Source organism: Asterias rubens, chromosome 9, assembly GCF_902459465.1.
Source record: "Asterias rubens chromosome 9, eAstRub1.3, whole genome shotgun sequence".
Classification (NCBI taxonomy): Eukaryota; Metazoa; Echinodermata; class Asteroidea; order Forcipulatida; family Asteriidae; genus Asterias; species Asterias rubens.
The window spans coordinates 1,265,047-1,274,890 of NC_047070.1; positions in this window are offsets into that span (position 1 = coordinate 1,265,047).

Sequence of the window (9,844 nt, forward strand, 5' to 3'; positions counted from 1 at the left end):
TTCATGAAATTGGGTTCTGATGTCTTTAGGCGGAATTACTTTCACAACGGATGAAGTTACTCTGAAGTTTGTTCATCCAAGCTTTTCATTCATATCATGGGCCTAAGTACTGAGTTATGCTGCACATTTGTACGTAGGAGTTGTTAAGAAGTGAGTTTTGTATTTGGAAGAGTCGTGTAAAGTTGAAAGACGTTTTGGTGTTTCTTCAGCCTGAGCATTCACTTGTACAAATCCGCTAAGCATATTTGAGACCTTTTTATTTAAAGTCGGCAGTGGTATTGTTTCTTTTTTATATAACTGACATTTTTAAAGTGTTCTTAAGCCGCTTTCGCATCACTGTACAGTTTTTCATTGTCAGGTGCAACAGAATCGTTATGGCTGACCTAATCTTAAACAGTGAGCAACGTTTTTTAATGCATGTGATTAACTTAAAATTAAAAGGTTACTGTGTTTTTAAACAAAATCTATAAATACTTGTGCGCGTAGTGATGCATTAATTAAGCTGACTGATGTACACAATTCAGTTTACTTGAGAAAACAAACCAGGGCAAATAATCAAGTTCATGATGGACACCTAGCCCTTGTTGTTAAGTTTTTGAAAACCTGATCACCAGGAACAGGCCATTACATGCCGGAACATTTCTAGAGTCTTGGTACCCAAATCTACTATGAAGCATTATGTTACAGACAGTTGAAGTCATTGACTGTATGACTGTTTGACTTTTAAAATTGTCACGAACTGCACAATTCCTAATAAAACATCAAAGAACATCCCCATACACTTAATTTGTGAAACATTCAGGACCTTCAGGAGAGATGAGACCTTTTGTCGTGACTGGAGTGGCTTTATACAAGTTGAATTTAATTCTGTTAATTCTGTTAATCTAGTTTCCACCTGGTATTAAAAAAAGGCATAGATCATGACACAATTTCAAACAGACAATTCAGTCAAACTTTTGCAACACAAGTATTTGATCAACCCGCAAACTGATTATCTGTTATTTATACCAAGCACTGTGGGTAATGGGTCTATAAAACTGCCATCAAGAAGGACACTCGAGATAGTATAGAACATGTAATTGGGTTGTTTGTATTCGATAGTTATACCTAGATGGGGCCTTAATTGTCATCCATTTAAAGTTAAAGAAGTAACTAAAAAGAGTCTTGTATATGAAGTTAAGTACAACTCAGCGATATGTATTCAAGGTGTTTACATAAATTGCATTTTATCTATTTGTGTGTACATAATATAAATAGGTGGGGAGCCTTTTTTACAATATTTTCCATTTTAAAAAGGTGCTTAATATTGCTAGCAAATTATGTGCTTGAATTTTGTTTTCATTGCTGTAAAAAAAAAAAAGTGAGGAATTTCACAAGCCTTGAGCTCGATTTCATAGAGCTGCTTAAGCACTGAATATGGCTCAATAATTTTCTGCTAAGCAGAAAGGAGGATACCAGTCACAGATGGTACATGTCAAATGGTGCTTTGGCTGGTAACCTTTGTCTGGCTCTGGTATTAAAGCATAATTGTTTTATGCTTAGCTAGTTTTTGTGCTTAAGCAGACTCTATTAAATTTAGCCCTGGTTTGACTATACTATTTTTTTTCCAAATGATAGTTAAGATGGATGCCCATGACGGGATGGATCTTCATTTTGAATAATAAAAAACAAAGGTGTTTTTTTTTCAAGAAAGAGCTTTCACTAAAAAAATTATGGCATAAAGGGAAGCTTACATCAAATCAAAAAGAGACAAATAAGGTTTTCTGAGATGTAAGTGGGCAGTATTTGAAGTGGTGACTGGGGTTCATTCGTAAAAAGAACATGATTTGCAGCGAAGGGTGAGTGAGATATTGCATGGCAGGCATCCAATCTAGTAGCGTTTGCAGATACACCATTTTTGTAAAACTCTTTTGTTAATAGGTTCTACTCAGAAACACCGGACTCAGAGAGTTTTAAGTACACAGTGTCTCCACAAACCTTTCTAGAAACCTCAAGATGCTATGAACAACACAGCCACCAAATTCAGACACAGTCTTAAACACAAGTCATAGCGCTACTCTCATAAATGTATAAGAGTGAAAATTTCACCCTCTTGTCCGAGTTGTGTTAGTTTCACTCTTTTGAGACGGAAAGTCAATCTGTGTCGCTCTTTCTGAGTGAAATTGGAACGAACTTCACTCTACACGTACATTGAGTTGAAAGTACCGGTCTTTCACTAAAAAAAAAGAGAGTTGTCCGACATATGGCTCTTTGCAAGAGTGGTATGGCAGACGAAACAAGAGGGTTTTGTTCACTCTTTTAAAATTAAGAGAGTAAGGCAGAGTGTCACCCTTAACATCAAGTTTGTTAGATGACCATGAGTAGCACAGCTCCTTCACATGTACATTCAGATATATATATTAAGATAAATGTAGAGTGTAGAGAGGGGTAGATTCTAGTCCTAAATGTACAAGTAGACACAAACTCTAATTCTCCTTATAATCCTCCGATCAGTGTATAATGTAAAATAAGTGTATTTAATTTAATTTAGTGAAAACGTAATGAGAATTCAAAACCGCTACAGGTAATGTGAGGTTTTTAGTTGCTTTGTTTAGAGGTCTCTGATTTAAGAATTCAAACTTAATGTTTTCTATGAAAATATCCCAAACCTTGAAAGGCAATTAGTAAGATTCTCCCGTATTCCAAAAAAGACAAACTACAAGTTGTTTTCATTTGGCTTTATATATTTTTTCTTGCCATACCAAATTTTCTACTTATTGACCAAATTTGTATCCTAGTCAAAAATATCTTTGATAAAGTAAACGCGGACCACCTTTTGCTAATGTTTATTTTAAATAGTATAAAGGAATTAAGAAACGCAACAAAAGAAAACACCGGTAAGTTCATCAAACTTAACAAAGTTGACCCCCTTCTGTTCAGATCTTGGAAAATAAAGAAAATGCTTCACGCCAAAAACAAGGCTTTTTCTGCCAAAGCTTGGTAAATTGGACCAGAGCAAGGGCTTTCAATTAGAACCTAATTTGGACCGATAATGTAAGTATTACTGAACATATACATGTATCCACATAGTATTTCTCAACATTGGGCCCTTATGTCCGTGTGGGCGTCCCAATGTTTTACTAAGAGGTAGACCATGCAATAAAAACCAATAGAAAACCCAGACTTATATCAGTTATATAAATTAGATTTGAAGCATTTTATATCAATGGTGCCTATTAGTAGGTGTAGTATCAGTGTGAATTCAACCCCTTCCTTCTCCGACCATAAAATAAGTCTTTCATTTGTGGTTGTTTTTTGTTATTCATCACCTGGAAACATCATAATATTATTCGCAACAATCCCTTTCACCCATTGTGGTGGGTCTACTACTTGAGCAAATGGATTTTGCACAGATGCCTAATTCAAAAGCTCGATAACAATGTTTTTTAATTTCTTTATTTTAGCTTGGGCAAAAGTGACATCATTGCTCACTAGGCTGTGTTTTTTCTCGGTGCCTTAAGTTGACAAGAAACTTGTCTTTTGAGTAAGTCATTAGAATATTATTATTCAACCATTTTGTGTTCTTCACTTTAAGTATCAATTTGTTTGCTCGTTTAAATTTATAGACATGTTTCTACCCAATGTTTCTACTAAAAAACATCTACTTTTTTGAAACAAAAATGATCATTGTTATTTTACTTTGAAGAATTTTGTGAAATTGCCAGTAATTGAATGAGTCAATTCTCAATGAATCAGAAAAATAGTTTTTTGTTTCCCTTCGACTATCAATTAAGTTAATATGACTTTCCTGTAATGTTTTTGGAAGCAAATTTGCCTGAAGGTGCTTTACAACTTACCTGTTCAGTGTTTGTAAAAGGTGCACCACATTAATTTGTGATTCATGAAATGTTTTACTTAATTCAATAAATATTGTACAATGATTACATTTTTTCCCCAAATATCTTTAAATGAAATTAATTTTGTAGGGGCTTAAATACAAATCGTGATCTGAATTTTTATATCATTTCCTCAAAAGGTAAAAGTTTGAATGTTGCATATTTTTGCAAATCTTAGCTTTGTTTGTTCTGTGGCATACCTCCTTATGCAATTTTATTTTTCAGTTGTGTATATTAATAAATAAATTCAACCGCTTTTAACTGAGAGTTTTTATACAGATGGAAGTTTTGTTTTGTCTTCTTGGATTGTACATAACGTCATCAACCGCCCTTTTTGATGATAATGAGAAAATGCTGGACTTGGCCCTTGTGATGCCCTTTTTTGCCTTAATTTGCTTTTTAAAATGCTGGACTTCCTCTCCCCTTTTTTTTAATTTCCCTGTTTCTGTTCATACCCACCTGCTACTTATGTTATGGCATATTTTTCTGCTTGAAGAACATCTGTGGTATTGAGCAACACATGCATGCATTTTTTGACAATATGCATTGTTATAAATGTTATGCAACGGTCGTTATTCAACATTTGTTTGTGGGCACAAGGATTCTTGAAGTTGCCTACTGCACTGTGTGATGTTCAAGCCTATGTAAAACAGGGTATGCCTTTTGTTGGGTAACACCACTGACTGCCTACTGTGGCTCGTCCTAACTTTCCACTGATGGGTGTCACCACTTCAGCCTTGGCCCCATCACTGTCCAGTCAGTTCATTGGTGTGTCAGCCTAGCCCACCTTGTTGAGCTGTAAATTGCTCTCTTTTAACATCGGTATCATGGCGACTGTGAGAGCCATTTACATCTCAACAACAAGGTGGGCTATAAGTGTCAGCCAAGTAGAGACAGTGTGACTTTTCTCCTTCAAGTTGACGGCTTGATCCACCTGGTTTCTACTCTTCCTACATAGGTGGCCTTAAACTCGTGCCCCATGCCCGGTGTTGAGGCTCTTCCTAAATGGCCTAAGTAAAAACCCACGCAAGGTTTTGAGGCTCTCCCTAGATGGCATGGACCCGATCAGACCGGTCCAGTGCACCAACCGATGCTCCATCAGTGCAAGACATCGACTTGAAGAGGCAACCATAACCACAGCATATGCAAACCCAATCATCAAATTTCCGGTATTTTAGTGTATTCTTTTTAAATTAATTTTATAATAATGTTGAGTTGTTTGAATTATGTTGTTTGATCGTAAAAATTGTGGACTTACACTACCCCTTGTGATTTTTCACTTGTTGGTTTAAATTTGATAAAAATGCTGGACCTACCCCTTGAGATTTTTCACTTGTTGGTCTAAATTTGATAAAAATGCTGGACCTACCCCTTGTGATTTTTCACTTGTTGGTCTAAATTTGATAAAAATGCTGGACTTACTTGTTGGTTTAAATTTGATAAAAATGCTGGACCTACCCCTTGTGATTTTTCACTTGTTGGTCTAAATTTGATAAAAATGCTGGACCCCTTGTGATATTTTCACTTTCTGGCCTAAATTTGATACAAATTCTGGACTTGCCCCTTGTGATTTTTTCACTTTTTGGCCTAAATTTGATAAAAATGCTGGATTTACCTCTTGTGATTTGTTCAGTGTTTGGTCTAAATTTGATATAAATGCTGGACTTACCCCTTGTGATTTTTTCATGTTTTTGGCACAAATTTTACAAAATTGTTTGACTTACTACCCCTTGTGATTTTTTAATTTTTTGGGGCTAAATTTGATAAAAATGCTGGACTTGCCCCCCTTGTGATTATTTACACTTTATGGCCAAAATTACTAAAAATGTTGGACTTACCCCTTGTGTGTTTTTCTTCACTTGTTGGCCTTATTTCAATAAAAATGCTGGACTAACCCCTTGTGATTTTTTCCCTTTTTGCTTAAATTTGATAAAAATGTTGGACTTACCCTTGTGATTTTTTCATTTTTTTGCCTAAATTTGATAAAAATGCTGTACTTACCCCTTGTGATTTTTTCATTTTTGGGGTCTAAATTTGTTAAAAATGTTGTGATTTTTTACACTTTCTGGCTAAAATTTGATAAAAATGTTGGACTTACTTACTCCTTGTGATTTTTTCATTTTTTTGCCTAAATTTGATAAAAATGTTGGACTTACCCCTTGTGATTTTTTCATTTTTTTGCCTAAATTTGATAAAAATGCTGGACTTACCCCTTGTGATTTTTTCATTTTTGGGGGCTAAAATTGATAAAAATGCTGTGATTTTTTACACTTTTTGGCCAAAATTTGATAAAAAATGTTGGACTTACTTACTTCTTGGGATTTTTTAACTTTTTGGCCTAAATTTGATAACAATGTTGGACTTGCCCCTTGTGATTTTTTTTACATTTTTGGCCTAAATTTAATAAAAATGCTGGACTAACCCCTTGTGATTTTTTCCCTTTTTGCTTAAATTTGATAAAAATGTTGGACTTACCCCTTGTGATTTTTTCATTTTTTTGCCTAAATTTGATAAAAATGCTGGACTTACCCCTTGTGATTTTTTCATTTTTGGGGGCTAAATTTGTTAAAAATGCTGTGATTTTTTACACTTTTTGGCTAAAATTTGATACAAATGTTGGACTTACTTACTCCTTGTGATTTTTTAACTTTTTGGCCTAAATTTGATAAAAATGTTGGACTTACCCCTTGTGATTTTTTCCCTTTTTGCCTAAATTTGATAAAAATGTTGGAGTTACCCCATGTGATTTTTTCACTTTTTGGCCTAAATTTGAAACAAATGTTGGACTTACTTACTCCTTGTGATTTTTTAACTTTTTGGCCTAAATTTGATAAAAATGTTGGACTTACCCCTTGTGATTTTTTCATTTTTTTGCCTAAATTTGATAAAAATGCTGGACTTACCCCTTGTGATTTTTTCATTTTTGGGGGCTAAAATTGATAAAAATGCTGTGATTTTTTACACTTTTTGGCCAAAATTTGATAAAAATGTTGGACTTACTTACTTACTCCTTGTGATTTTTTTACTTTTTGGCCTAAATTTGATAACAATGTTGGACTTGCCCCTTGTGATTTCTTTTACATTTTTGGCCTAAATTTGATAAAAATGCTGGACTTCCCCCTTGTGATTTTTTCACTTTTTGGCCTAAATTTGATGAAAATGCTGGACTTACTTACCCCCTTGTGATTTTTTTACTTTTTGGCCTAAATTTGATAAAAATGCTGGACTTGCCCCTTGTGATTTTTTACACTTTTTGGCCTAAATTTATAAAAATGCTGGACTTGCCCCTTGTTATTAATTCGCCTTTTGGCCCAAATTTGATAAAAATGCTGGACTTGCCCCCTAGTGATTTTTTTGCTTTTTGGCCAAAGTTTAATAAAAATGCTGGAGTTTACCCCTTGTAATTTTTTCACTTTTTGGCCTTAATTTGATAACTGGTCTCCCTTGTGATTTTGGCCTAAATTTGATAACTGGTCACCCTTGTGATTTTGGGCTAAATTTGATGGAAATGCTGGACTTACCCCTTCTGATTATTTCCCTTTTTTGTCTAAATTTGATTAAAGGCTTTGCTCGAAAATTGATAAAAATCACAAGGCATTTTTATCAAATTAGGCTTTAAAAAAACTGAGAATCACAAGAGGATAGGTCCAGCAATTCATAATGAAAGTTTTTATTGATTAAAAAGGAACTCGGTAAAGAAACATCTTGAAAGAGTCTTTGACCATACATGGAGTGGCATTTTAGAATCTTACACTCTGGAGTGCGTTTTGGCGGCCCCATACCAAAAACTGTTCCGGTTGTTGGTCGTTGGTTCCGCTGTTCAGACTGAAGGATAACCGAGTTTTGATCTCGGTTACCATTTTGGTTATGACGTCAGAAACAATTATTGGTTACAGCCGCCAAAATGCACCCCTGTTTAAGGTTTATCAAAACAAATACACAGACACACACAGATCTTGACCCCAATGAGGTCAACTGGCCCAATAATAACAACATCACTCACAGTTTTGAAGTTTGACACATTTCTTTTTTTCTGTATTCACATTTACGGAAAATTCAACAGCTATATACAATAGAAGAATGTACAAAAAATGCCATTATGTGACGTGAAAAAGCAGCTCGTTAAATATAAACTATAAATCCCTGACACATCTCTCTGAATACACGACTTTATTTGCACACTGGCTATCATTAATGCCATTTACGCAAACCCTAAAAGTATTTCAAAATGTTGCTGATGTTTTTTTTTACGGTTTTGTGTTTCTCAGGGGTAGGGAAATACTAGCCTGGAATTCATCTTCAAGAGGGTAAGGCCCTTTTCATTTGTGAAGGGCACTTCCATTGGAAATCTTAAAGCCAATGTGAACTTTGGAAGGGGCACCAAGGCCAAGACGAGTGGGCAACGAGGCCAACGCCTTGATGGCCTGTATGTAATTGCCAGCATTGGCAATGGCATCTCAAAAACTCTCTATGCTGACTAACTGTTATGCTGATTAGATGCTTAAGAATCTTATTCACATAATTTTGTACGAAATCAGCTTAAATTTTCACACACATGAATTTCTGACAGCATGTTGTTGTTCACAGTCTGCATGACCAGACCCAAGCTGTTTAAGTGCAGCTTTCTCATACTAAAAGAAATGTGTGGGTAGGTGTGCGGCATTCCTAGGAATGCATATTAAATTATTACAGAAGTTGTTACCTCGTTTTACAAACTAGGGTGCCTAACTCGGTACGATCCAGGGTATTTTCAAGTAGGCAAGAAACTACCCATGTTGTATAAGAAATGTTTACTAATTTGCATCACTGAATCCCTGGTTCATACTTACTGCGAATTCCGACGTCACATGGCTGTTTTAGCAGCAAGGTTTGGCAGGAGTTGAACCCAGCTCAACTGCGGCAAATTATCTATTGGGAATCTGTGACCAAGTCATAACTTGGCTTTACAAGGTCAACACTTGGAAGCTTGTGGCTTCTTTGTAAACATGTCATGTCTCGGCCGGCAGAATTGTGACGAATAACAGCTCTGTGGCTTCTTTGTAAACATGTGATATCTCGGGTCACATGGTTAAAAGTTTTCAATGCAATAAAAGATGACAAATACCTAGAATAATCGCAGTTATTAAAAATAGACTAACCCTACTCTTTGGTTTCACATTGCTTAGTTCAAAACAATCTCGGGCTGAACTCCTCGAATAGAGCTGTTGTGTTACTAGTCAGTTTCACTCATCTCTCAAGACAGTTAAAGGCACTAGACACCTTTGGTTATTGTCAAAGACCAGCCGTCGATTTCACAAAACTCTTCCTAAGTTAAGACATAATCTTAGGACTTAGGACGAGTCCCAACCCCACACTGTAGCATGCTTAATCCTAAGTTAAGACGAGTTACTCGTCTTAACTCGATATAAGACGAGTCCTAACTCTTTGTGAAATCGACCCTAGGTCTCACTTTCCAACATAAAATAACAAACCTGTGAAAATTTTAACTCAATTGGTTGTCGAAGTTGTGAGAGAAAAATTAAAAGAAAAATACACTTGTTTATGTTGCACAATTTTGTGTGCTTTCAGATGCATAACAAAGATCTTAGGCCTGAAGTCTTCATTATTTGAGGAGATACCCCTTCTCTCAAAACTATGTTACTTCAGAGGGGACATTTTCTCACAATGTTTTTACTATCAACATCTACTTTTGCTCATACCAAGTAATGTTTAAGCTTACAACTATTTTGAGCCATTATCAATATTGCCCCGTGCCTTAAGTAAAAGAAGTCTGGCAAACAACTATCATCAAGGCAAGTGTAACTGAAAAATCAGTCGGAGAAAAAACAAACAATTTATATAAATACCCTCAAGTATAACATTGTTTTGGATCTACTACGCTCTCCATTACAATTGGGTACTACGGAGCAACCTAAACACAAAACCACACAACGCAACTGTTTTAACAAAAAACTGAACATACCTTAAAT